This window comes from Canis lupus, chromosome 12, assembly GCF_048164855.1.
Source record: "Canis lupus baileyi chromosome 12, mCanLup2.hap1, whole genome shotgun sequence".
Taxonomy (NCBI): domain Eukaryota; kingdom Metazoa; phylum Chordata; class Mammalia; order Carnivora; family Canidae; genus Canis; species Canis lupus.
In genome coordinates, this window is record NC_132849.1 from 23,624,330 (window position 1) to 23,637,647 (window position 13,318).

The window sequence follows — 13,318 nt, forward strand, 5'->3', positions numbered from 1 at the left end:
CTCCATATACTAGAAACTACTACATGAAAGGATATTAGTTCCTGAGTGACCCATAACAAATTGAGATTTGATTAAGAAACTAACTGAGCCACTGACATTTTGGGGAGTGCTTATTTCAGATGTTTCCATGATTTACGTAAACTAATGCAGCTTTTCACTTGTCATCATTAGAATGGAAGTTGAATAACCACCATACTTATTTTGAGATGTGTGAGATTTGTGTAGAAAATTCTTTTAAGAAAATGAATATATGACCCAGTAAACTTAGGTTGATGGTGAAAGCATAGCAGGCATGTGTACTTCTCCAAAAAAATTACATAATTCTGATATTCACTTCTGGTTAAGAATGACTCTGTAAGACTCTTATCTTATAAGTGATATGTTATCCTTCACAAAAACCAGTTTAAAAAAAAAACAGTTTAAATCCATCCATTCAAATTCATTTTACATGTATCTATATCTATCACTGTAAGATTTGGAGATTTGGTATTTAACAGTTTTAAATAATTATGACTGACTTCTTCCACCTCAAAATTCTGAATAACATATTCCATGAGTACCAGATGCATAGTATCTGTTGAAAGTAACCTCTGAATAAATATTTTAGATAAAAGGAAAACCTAAGCTAACATGGTCACATGGATGATACTTTACTGAAAATTACTCAGTTTCCCAAGATGTGATTTAGACTATATATCCTTCATTTACTTTCAGTTTCTTTTTTAAAAAAATGTTTATTTTCTAGAAATATATATTTAAAGATTCCCCACAACAAATGCTGTTCTCTCATTTCCCCATCTTTGTCCTCTTCTTCAACACCCTTGATCTAAAAGACATTATTACACCTTATTAAAAATTCAGCCAAATGCCCAATGTTCCATCTATGTATTCTTCTGTGTTTACCAGCTGTATGCTCATATAGCCATCTACAGATACCACATAGCCTTTGTAGTCCATTCCCCACTTAAGTTTTGCCATTATTGTGTTCCCTGTTAATCCATCCAGGAAAGTTTTGGGATTGAGGGCCAAACTCATCAAAACGACAAGTAAACGCTGTAGGTCACTCACACAACCAAACTGTTGTCTGACCCTTGTGACTGGAGTTAGCAACAGCTAGCACATTTTCTTTCAGTTTGTATAAAAAAAATAAGAAATTCAAACCCATTTGGTATGATTTAACCGAAGGCAGTTTTCTTAATCTCACATTTTGTCTCAAAAACTGAGTATATTTGTTGGGGATACAAGAAGACAAGGATTTATTGAATGACAAGACTTTATGAAATATTTCAGGTGGATCTGCTGACTGAAGAAATACCTATATAATATATACAAATATGCTGATATATAACCCCAGAGTGTGAGCTGCTGACTAAATCATGAAAAACATCCTTTATTCATTTACTTGTGTATTCATTCATAATTCAACAAATATCTGTTGAGCAACTCCTATGTTTGGAGCCTACACATTGAGAATAAAAATGACTATAGCATCTTTCCTTTATAATAACACAGAGCCTACAAAATTTTTACCATATGGTGTCAAAGAATAAGCATTATCTTAGCAGTAAAAACAGTAATCTAGTTTTAAATTTGGAGAAAACAAGTAATGAGTTCTGAGCCACATTGGCAAAAGTCCCTTCCTTGTGTGAGAAAGACTATATCAAGAAAGCAAAGCAGGAAAAAGAAGAAAAAAAAAAAAAAAAAAAACAAAGCAGGAACTCAAGCTAAGACAAATTGAACAAGAACTAAAATTCATATCCAAATAACTTTTCTGTAATTTATATTACTATTCTATTTTACAAGTAATAAAAAGAAAATTCAGCATCAGAAAAGTAACAAAGAATTTGGGAAAAAAGTAGGAATTCATTTGTGTAGTTAGTTTGTTAAGTGGCTCTAGCTTTGTGGGTTGAAGGGCTGTGGAAACAAGTCTCAATCGAACTACAGTTTGGATGCAAAAGGAAAATTGGATGAAATAGAGAAAAATACTCATTTGATTTGATTTGATATTTTTAAGAATAACATTAGTTAATTGCAGATTAGTTTTATTCAAAGACATATTAACCCTGAAATTATTCCATTGGTGAATTATACATGTCAAAATTATCAGTAGAAACTTTATAATTTCAGAGTGCATGACAAAAGATAAAAGTGGTCAAAAAGGCCTTTAAACAAAAAATGTCAACAGTATATCTTGAAGATTGTGGTGGGTTCTTTACCAGACTCTATGCAAAACCAATAGGTTTCTGTAAACTTAATTATGGTAAGTAAAAGCTTGAGCAGTAATGGCACACTGCTTTACATATTTTGGGACTCATCTGGAACATGGTCATGGACTCCACCTGCTTTTTCTCACAGTCTTTGTCAGTTTATCAGACAGAATATGTGATGTTCTATGACATTAGATTAAATGGTATAATTCATGTAGAAACACTATGAAAATTGTAGACTGAGTATTAGTTTAGGGACTGCATTATTCATGAACAAGTGTGATGTTTCAGAGAAGACAAGCTGTGTAACAGATCACTTGTTACTTTGTTGGCACTGGGAATGAAACCCTACCTTAGTCACAAGTTGCAGTAGGAGCCTATAGTTTGAAGTTAAAGATTATCCCTAAAGGGAAAACAAGCATCCTATTTGAAAATGGCATGCTTTTGGGGAAGCTGAAATACTGTTACTGATCATTTTCATATTAAAATAATATATTTTTCAAAAAAATAAAAATAAAATAAAATAATATATGTTTCTTTCTGCTTTATATTTTACTTTGATAGCAAGACATTGGAAAAGTGTAGATCTTGTAGGAAAAAAATTGAGTAAGACTGTAGTAGAATGGACTTCTCTAGAGAAAAAATGTAGATAAATGCTCCAGGATAGCAGGAGGAAAGTGGAATGTGTGAGTGCTGATTGAGGAGTCCAGAGAATCCTGTCTGTATTTTGGCTTTGCTATTGACTATTTTTATGACCTTGGGCATGTATAATTTATTCTAACTATTCATATTTTAATAGCAACATTGTGAAGGTTTTAAATTTCTAGGCTGTTGATATATGAGAAAGTTTTAGGAGGCATTTACTTCTGTGCAAAAGATACGATCATAAAAAGATATAGGGTTCATTATTTCCCCTAAACTTTACCACTATACATCTATTATCTTGAATAGTATATGGATCTTTATATCTTTATTTCATCTTATTTTTAAAAAATTTATTATTCATTCAAAAAAATTCTGGTATATACTAGGCTTATTGTTTACATTTTATTGCATTTATGTTAAATGTAACCGAGCATTATTAAATAATAATAAAATCTTATTTGTCAGGTAATTATAAAACAAGAAGACTCAAAGAAAACTTAGTAAACATTGTTTCCATAATGAATTGCAAATGAGTAAGAAACATGACTTTAAAGAAAAGTATTGCAGACAAAACACTTTCCGGATGGACAAAATGTGTGGAATTTAAGATGTAGCTAACACTAGATTTATTCAGGTTAACTTGTGTTTTGCACACTACTGTAAAGAATTTTTTTAGGGAGTATCCTCTGTATGTCTCTAGGGGTTAATTGTTTAGATTTACTATGAATTATTTACCTCTATTCATTTAAATTATCTACTGTATCTCCAGGGCTTAGTACAGTACTTAAAATCAATGATCTAGTAGTTAAAGGCAGAAAACAAGCAAAATTGATTTGAAAATAAAATGCAAAATTGAGAGAAATTTGCACTCAAAAGTAGCTTTTCCAGAAAAAAATTCAGCTTTGCTTTGTAATTTCATTTCTTCTTCAAGTCACTTCCTTGCCCTCTGAAGTCCTGCCACTCTCATGTTTCAATATTTCCTGTCTTGCCTTCATGGATTATGTTTAAAAAGCAAAGACCAAGTAGTCAAAGGGAGGAATGAAAACTTTGGTTTGGTTTTAGATCACTGAGTAACATGTCTACACATCCCACAAAATATAAATTTTAATGCTCTGTTTACTCTTTGTTTTCCCCCTTTTTGTTTGACTGAATTACTTTAAACTAGTGTGAATATAATCTCTGGCCTACTAAATCCCTTTTAGGTAGTTGGTACACTAACACGGCATTCACTGAGCATTATGGGAAAAGGAAAATCTTGTTGCCTATTCCCTCATATTCCTAGTTTCTGAAGGGCTCTCAAAATCTTACACACACCTTCATCATTTCTTCTATTGACCATGAAATCAGATCTCCTGATTAATCCTCACCTCATACTTTATAAGTTGGTAGACATTTTTTAGAGTTTTGAGTCTGCTCAGCTAGAATTTCATAGACTTCACTGACAATACATAAAAAGAAATAGTCTCTGCAAAAATAATTTTAAAAAAGTCTCTAACTAGCCTTCAGTAACTTAAAGAGAGAGAGAGAGAGAGAGAGAGAGAGAGAAGCCTTGAGTGAGAATGAGAACATGATTTCCAGAGTCAACACATTATAGTATTCAAATGTTCAATTTTACAACCAACAGTTGCAAAGCATTCAAAGACACAGGAAAATATAGCCCTTTCAAAGGACCATAATAAATTGACAAACTCTTTCCAAGTGGATTCAGATATCAGAATTAATGGGAAAAGACTTCAAAAGAACTGTCTTAAATATGAGAATGAAATAACATGGACAAAAAAACTACAGGAAATGAAGAAAACATTGTATGAACAAAATGGGAACACCAATAAAGAGATGGAAATTATATTGAGAAATAAAGCAAAAATTCTGTAACCAAAAAGTATAATGACTAAAATGAAAATTAGAGGAGTTCAACAGCAGATACAAGCAGACAGAACATAGAATAAATAAAGTTGAATATAAGATAATTGAAATTATCCATTCTGAGGAAAAGAAAGAAGAAATAATCAAGAAAAGTGAAACCTGGGAGATACCATCAATGTACAAACATACACATGATTAGATTCCCAGAATGGGAAGATAGGAAGGGCAGAAATAATATTTGAAAAAATAATGGCTAAAAGCTTCCCAAATTTGGTGAAAGATACAAATCCACACATTCAAGCTCAGTGAATGAATTCAAAGAGATCCTGTCTGAACACATTATAACCAAATTGTCAAAGGACAAAGACAGATTCCTGAAAGCAGCAGAAGTGACTCATTACATATCAGGAATCCTTGATGAGATTGACAGTTCACTTCTAATTGAAAACCATGTATTTCAAACGACGATAAAACATCACAAAGTACTGAACAGAAGATTATTAACTAAGTAATAATATCCAGAAAAACTATTCGTTAAAACAAAGGAGAAATAAAGACATTTCCAGTTAAACAAAAACTGAAAATTTGTTGCCAAATGATCTGTCCTGCAAGAAATACTAAAGGGATGCTTTCAAGGTGAAACGAAAGGACATTAAGCAGTAATTTCAATCCACAAGACAAATAACCTAGTAAAGTTGAATACACAGGTAAATACGAAGATAGGATGGATAAGTGTATCTTTCTTTAGATTCATCTTCTTCCATCTCAGTTAAAAGGCAAATGCATAAAACAATAATTACAAATTATTTTTCTAGGCTTGTATGTAAAGATACAATTAGTTTGGTCATAATTTTACAAAGGAAGTGAATATGTAGATAGGGTTATTTATTTGAGAGGGAGAGAGGGAGGGTGAATGGGCAAAGAGGGAGAGAAAAATCTAAGCAAACTCTGTGCTGAGCACAGAGCCCAACATGGGGCTCAATCCCAGAAGCCTGAGATCATGACCTGAGCTGAAACCAAGATTCAGATGCTTAACCAACTGTGTCACCCAGGCACCCCCTAAATTCACTTTTTAGTTCTAAATTTTTTTTATTGAGCCTTTAGGATATTCTGCATATATGATCACATCATCAGCAAATGGAGATAATTTCACTTCCTCCTTTTTTTACTTCTTTCCATATCTTTGAGTTCTATTTCCTTTTTGCTTAACAATTCAGCATTTAAGTAATTTTTCTTCTCTGGCTTTTACCATGAGTCATCAAAAGAAACCAGGATGCTCTATCAACACTTTGTTTAGAGATTGTCTCAGCCCTCTCGTCAGTTTTTTCACTCACAAATTCAGCCTTCCAAAAAACACTAGGACACAAAAGCAGTTCCACCAAGGTTTTTGTCAGTTTATAACAAGGATAGATTTTTCTCCATTGTCTAATAACCTATTGCTCTGTTCTATCTAAGCCTTCATCAGAATGACCTTTACCATCCATATTTCGACCCATATTCCATTCAGAATTATTCATGTGTTCTTTATGAAGATTGAGACTTTCTCTGCATCTCTCCTCTTTTCTTTCTGAGATCTCACCAGAATCGTTTTTAATAGTCCACTTATAACAACATAGGCTTTTTCTAGTATGCACCTCCAAACTCTTTAAGCTCTACCCATTTCTTAGTTCTGAAGTTGCTTCTGCATGTTTAAGTATCTGATAAAGCAGCACCTGTACCTCTCAGTATCATTTTCCTGTCTCAGTTTTCTACTGAAACAAAAGTGGCATACTCTGGGTTACTTATGAACAATGAGCATTTATTTCTCAGCTCTGGAGGCTCAGGAGTATAAAGTCAAGGCACCAACAGATTCAATGTCTAATGAGAGTCAGCTTCCAGGGTTCATAAACTGCAATCTCTTTGCTGCGATCTCACATGGCAGAAAGAGCAAGAGAGCACCTTTGGGTCTCTTTTGTAAGGGCACTAATCCCAATCATGAGGGCTCTGTACTCAGGACCTAATCGCCTCCCAAAGGCCCCACCTCCAAATGCCATCACATTGGTTTCAACATATGAGTTTGGGTGGGACACCAATATAGCATATTATAAATATAATAATAGTAATTTCTCAACGTGGCTTTTTAGGAGATGTTGAGACTTGGAGAAATCTAAACACTAGATTTCTATTTCTTTCCTTCTTAAAGCTTTTATTTCACAGTGCATTCCAGTATCATTATTACTATAGGCTGTTCGGATTTATTTGATATAATACAAGAAAATGAAATTCGTATCAATGTCCAAATTGGTTTTTACAATTTCTCTGCAAATATATTGCAGTTACAATATGAATTATATACTCTATTATCACATAAGACAAAGCTATTTCTAATCCTTGTGATAGGAAGGCAGTTATCCTTAGAAAGAGTAGAGGGCCTGGGCTTGGACTAATTCAGATTAAGACAGTAGCAATGGAAACAGAAGAAATAAAATATGCAACAGAACTTTGAAAGAAGTGAAAATCTAGTTTAGATAATTGTGTATCAGTGTATCGGTCAGTGAAAGGATCTGCCCAAAATTATTTTAGGCAGCACCATGACCTACATCATAATGCTTCTAAGTATGTGACTTTCTGACAGAAGATTCCTGCTTAAGGAGAGACACACTGTTAGGGCAAAAGTGATTGCAGAAGAGTATCTAGAAGAAGAGATGGTACAGTAAGATGGCTCCCTTTTGACAGTCCATCAGAAATTTCAGAGAACATAGTACCTACAGAAATTTCCAGTTTCCCAAATGTATGATTCATAACTATAGAATGGAGAGTATTTGTAGTTACTTTATTTTATTTATTTTACTTTTTGAGAAAGAGAGAGACAGAGAGAGAGTGAGCAAGGGGCAATGAGGGACAGAAGGACGCAGAATCTTAAGCAGGTTTCATGCCCAGTTTGGAGCCTTATGCAGGACTCCATCTCACAATCCTGAGATGGTGACCTGAGCTAAAATCAAGAGTTAGACATTTAACTGACTGAGCCACCCAGGCTCACTCCCCTCCTTGTATTTGTATTTATATTTATATTTGTATTTATTTTAAAACTTCTATTGCCTCATTTGTTACAAAGTTCGAGCTGCATGAGTATATTCTCTCACGAGTAATATACACCAGACATGAGAGGAGGAATGGAAAGTGAAGGAGAAAGAAACAAGACATAGTCCCCAACATCAAAGTGCTTACTGTCTAGAGGGTTTAACAGTAAGCCATCATAATGAAGCAGGATAACTGCTACAATAGAGGTGCTTCCAGGGACATAAGCAGTAGGGTTTAGGTAAGTTAGTCTGACTAGATCTCTTGAGGAAGAGGACAGCTCATAGTTGATGTGATCCAAGGAGCAACAAGAACAGTGTCCAAATCTCCATGACCTGATCTATTTAGCAACTACAGATGGGAAAGGTAAAGTTGGTACCAGAGAGACTCTGGCAAAATCTGGCCTGCTTGGTGTACAATGCCAAGAATCTTCGGGCTCATCTTTTTTTAGAATACCATATTAATGAGTTTATAAACATCAGAGATTTTATTAAACTTGATAATGCTTATTTTATTAATTAATGCTTATTTATTAATTAATTCTAATTCTTTTAACCAATTAAGAAAAAAAATTAAGTAATTTGTGTGGATATACCAAACTATTATGAACATTCTACAAATGTTTAAAACCCGTCTCATTTTAAAGCCTGTCATTATATGCATAAATTTAATGATTTATTTGAAAACGATGAAATATTTCTAACAAATAATTTCATTAACTTCTAAAACACAAACTCTTCCTGTTAGATGCTAAAAGTCAAATACTTTTGTTCATATCATTAAAAAACAAATCACTAGAAAAGAAATCCCGGGGCTGCAGCAAACCTTACAGGCCATAGAGAAGCAAAACTGAGACTCAGAGAAGGAGAGTGACTTGGTAAAGGTCATATTGCTAATTGACAGGCATGACATTTAGAATTTGAGGTTTGCTTCACTGAGCCTCTTTATAAGGAAATGGATTTTTGCAGAAATCAAACAAATAATCTGACAGCAATATTCTTTGGCCCCAGCCTCAGAAAGGACTCATCTGACAGGCAAATGAATACCTCTTACCATTCACAATAGAAGATTGTGTGATATTTTGATTTCTAAAAGTAGCAAGAATGTTCATTAAAAGCCTGATTTAGGAAGAGATGAATCCATTTATAGATGTAAAAGATAGAGGAAGCTTTGAGGTAGAAACTTCCAAGAAGAACAGAACTGAACATATTAGAAGAAAAATGAATTTTAAGAAACATAAATACAGAGCTGCTTTGTGTATCCAGAGGCCATTCTCATTACAAACAAGGAAAGTAATCCAGAATGTGTATACCCCTCCTTTATGCTTTTCCTTTCCATGGGAGGCCACTTAACATTTGTTAGAGAATCAAGGGGTGAGCTTTACTTTCACATCTGCATAGCAACTTGTGTTATGATGAAACCCATGAGCAAATAAGTGTCTCAGCGGGAAGAAGATGAAGAGTCAGTGGTGACAAAGAGCAAGAATGCACCTGTGATTTTTTTTTTAATGTTTTGGGTTTTTTTAAAATTCATTTTTTATTGGTGTTCAATTTGCCAACATATAGAATAACACCCAGTGCTCATCCCATCCAGTGCCCCCGCTCTGTGCCCATCACCCAGTCACCCCCACCCCCGCCTACCTCCCTTTCCACCACCCCTTGTTCATTTCCCAGAGTTAGGAGTCTCTCATGTTCTGTCTCCCTTTCTGATGCACCTGTGATTTATGACTCAGTGCCTTTTAGAGTAGATTGTTTTCTGAATGTTTTGTTTTTGTGTTTAGGTGAGTTGCTTCTTTTTTTTTAATCTCCCCTGGAGATTGAAGCATATTCATGGTATTTTTAATGACTTTTGTTCTGAGACTGCTTAGCTCAGAGTTAAAGCAAGGATAGAATCCTAATGGGATCAATTTAATTTGGTCAGGCCTCTGTTACTTAAATGGACTCTGTTAATTATACTATTCTCCCGGTTCTGCATTTCCTAAACAGTATTTCATGGTCAGGAAGATGTCACATGAACCACGAAACATATACTAAAGTAGTGCTCGCTCTCTCTTTAATCTCCCTCTATCTTTTTTTCTCTCCCTCTCTCCTTCCTTCTCTTTAAGAAACAAAATGGGCTTATGAGAGATATTACCTATAGCAGAAGCAATGTAGTGAATATTCTTAGCCCACTCTGATACTGAAAAGAAGCAATAAATGTTCAACAATAAGTGTATTGCAATTGCTTTTACTGTGTTCTCAACTATCTCGTGCTTCTTCTTTAGTATCAAGTCATGGAAGTAAAAGGCACAGCACAAAGAATATGGTCAATGATACTGTAATAGTATTGATGGTGACAGGTGGTAGCTATACTTGTAGCGAGCATAGTATAACATACAGAGATGTTGAATCACTATATCCGAAACCTGAAACTAACATAACACTGTATATCAACTATACTAAAATAAAAAATTAAATTAAAAAAATTCACCATTGGCCTACCTACCACCAGAGGGAATGTTTTGATTTTATCCTCAGAGAATTCAATCATATCATAGAAAAAGAAACAAACAACTTGAAAACTTAAACAAGATTACTGTGAAACTTCACAACGTAGACAAAGTTACAAATGTGGACTAGACCTCAAAATAACATGAGACTCCCAGCTATCAATACCTCATAATAGAGCATGCCTTCTACTTCTGTGAGAAAGTTATTTGGACTTTAAATTCTCTATCCAGTGGAACAGTCAAATATGGCGAGAAAGAAATGAATGAATATACATGCAAATTATAAAAAAGAAAAAAATTCTTGAAACTTTTCTTAGGAAAGTAGGATGTGGTCCTTCAAAATCAAGGAAATAAACCAATAGCAAAGAGCTTGAGCTCTCTGCAAAACAGGGACTGGAGGTAGAAGTGAAGTGTGCAGATTTCACATGTAGCTGGCCAAGGAAACAGTCAGTCCAAAATAGTGCCAGATAACTCAAGCTCCATCACCAAACAGTAACAAAAAGGGGATGATTAATGTATTTATGTTCATGGACAATTGATTTTGACTCCTATCAAAAAGCTTGTGCATGTAATAGTGATAAACATAAAGAAATTTCAAAAAGAGAATAAGTGGCAATTTTTACTTATATGTGAAAATTCTCAAGAAAAAAAAAACAATATATGGAGCTTGTAACTGACACCTGGGGACAATAGCTCACACTTATGGTAATTAATATAAAAAGAATATTCATTTAACAAAACACATGAAACACATTCAAGAATAGAAGAAAGGTCATTTGTATATCTATGTATTTTTTGGGTGAACTAAATTTGGGCTCAAAGTGAACTTTGGGAAGAAATTGCTGTTCTCCATACTAAACTGTATTCTAAGACTTAACTTTACAATTTATACATGTTCCACTTTGATTAAAATATAAAGTAAGATATTGTACATTTCTTCAGATGTTGGTAATTCACTCTGACTCTGCTCTCTGGTTAAGGGTTTGAGGGAGTTATATGTTGTCTCTCATGTTGCATAAAGTTACCAAAGACATCAGAGAAAACTTGTGGAAATAAGCAGAGATGAAAAAAAGAGGAAAGAGAATGCTGATTGCTACTTCTGTCTTTATTAATCAGCCTCTGTGCCATTCTAGCTTGCATGCTACAAATTGCTCATCACTGATTCCAAAGTCTGTGCAGCCCAATTAGATCTTTTTAAAAATGTTCTGTCTCTCCTCTCTCTTTTCCTCTCCCTCTTTACTGCTGCCCAGTGATCTCCCATATCACAAATAAGTGTTGGAAAACTCTTCATCTGTCCCCTTTAAAAATTCAAAGGCCAATTTTGCTGTACTAAGTAGTGATAACTTGTTTATTTTCTACATAATTTCATTTTTATTATAAGTATGCTGGTTATTTTTAAAGACAAGTTCCAAAAGCTTTGGCAGTGGCTTGGCATTTTCAGCTGAATTACTTGTGTTTATAGTAAAGAGGTTTCTTCTTGGGAAATAAATTATACTAGCAAAATTAGGATTAGCCATTTTTTAGGCTACTTCTGTCTTACACTTGGGCCTTTCAAGTTGCATAATTTTTTTCTTTAAGAAATAATAGTATTAAAAATGTAATAAGGGTTCTTTTTGAAAATTAAAGACATCCAGACACACCAATTTATGTCTTAACAATGGATTACTATAGACTGATTTTAGAACTTCCTTTTAAGCTTCTAGCATCAGTGATTCACTAGCTTTCTAGTTGTTGAACATGTCAGTATGGTAACAATTCATCTGATTTGTTAGGGAACTGTGTGACCCTCACTGTCATTAACTCAATTTGAGCTACACAGATTTGTGAGGATTCAATATACAAGAATTAATGTCTGTTACACAATCTATTGTGAGAAGATATGATGAACAACCCCATTTGTAAGTGATATAGTAGAAGACATGCTCAGCTTACTTAAAGGAACAAAACAATCTATTGGCTCTAACATAGTTACTATCTCTATGCAGATAGATTCTGCTACTAATGAGGCCAATAGATAGATTGAAAAGAGTGACTCCTTGGAAACAACTCCTGAGCAATATGTTCTGGTTACTATTTGATTTTGAAAGTAAAGTTGTCTTTTATTTACAGAGCCTTTCCCTGCAGCTAGAAATGATCTCTCCTTCTTTTATCCATCAAATTTCTAATGTATTTAACACAAATTTATTTGGTGTGGAGATTACAAAGATGAGTGAGTAAAGTTCTTTTCTCAAAGTTTGTATTACTCATTAGAAAACAGATATGCAAAGGATTGGAACAATCTTTTATAAGTACAGTTGTTCTAATTAGTTAAGGTCTGATATGGCTCAAAGGAGAAAAGTGCTAAGATTTTTTTCCTAAAGGGATAGATGATGTAGTGTGCTCCAGATGGGCAGAAAGGCATCTACGAAGCCCAGCAGAACACACTTCTTAAGTGGAAAATATGTAATTTGTATCTCTGTACAATGAATAAAGAGGCTGGAGATAGGTTTGTATGCCATATCAAAAAAAAATCTTATAATAAATTCTAAGACATCTAAAAATATAGACAAAACAAGATGGAGATCTATTAAAGGTTTCAAATAGATGATTAATATGAATAGAATTTCAATCAGACAGCTGAGGGGAGTGGCTACAAAGCCTGGAGGCAAGGGAGTAAGCTGAGAAACTAAGTAAATCACACAAAAGAAAATGTAGAGCAAAAACAAAAACAAAAACAAAACAAAACAAAAGAAAATGTAGAGCAGACCTAGGAAAGCAGAAATCTGAAACGCAATTATGTTCAGACAATGCAGAAAGATTTATTGGCCTAGGATGTAGGTGTATATTTATGTGTGTTTGTGTATTTGTGTGAAAGTGTACACGGAGAGGGGGTAAAATGGGGAAGTAAAATGTCTTTGGTAATTACTATAAATTGTGCATTATCTCACATGTCTCCATATTTTCTTCTCAAATAAATAGCAAATTCCTTCAAGTCAGTGATTCTCATACATTTTAAAAAATTGTGGTAAACTATATATAGCAAAACCACATTTAACTATTTTTAAAGTGCATTTCC

General features: G+C 33.8%; 1 pseudogene; it reads right to left on the bottom strand.

Moving 5' to 3' along the window:
• Nucleotides 1-700: 700 nt before the first annotated feature.
• LOC140601859 (small nuclear ribonucleoprotein F pseudogene) lies at nucleotides 701-1,035 on the bottom strand (annotated as a pseudogene).
• Nucleotides 1,036-13,318: the final 12,283 nt, after the last annotated feature.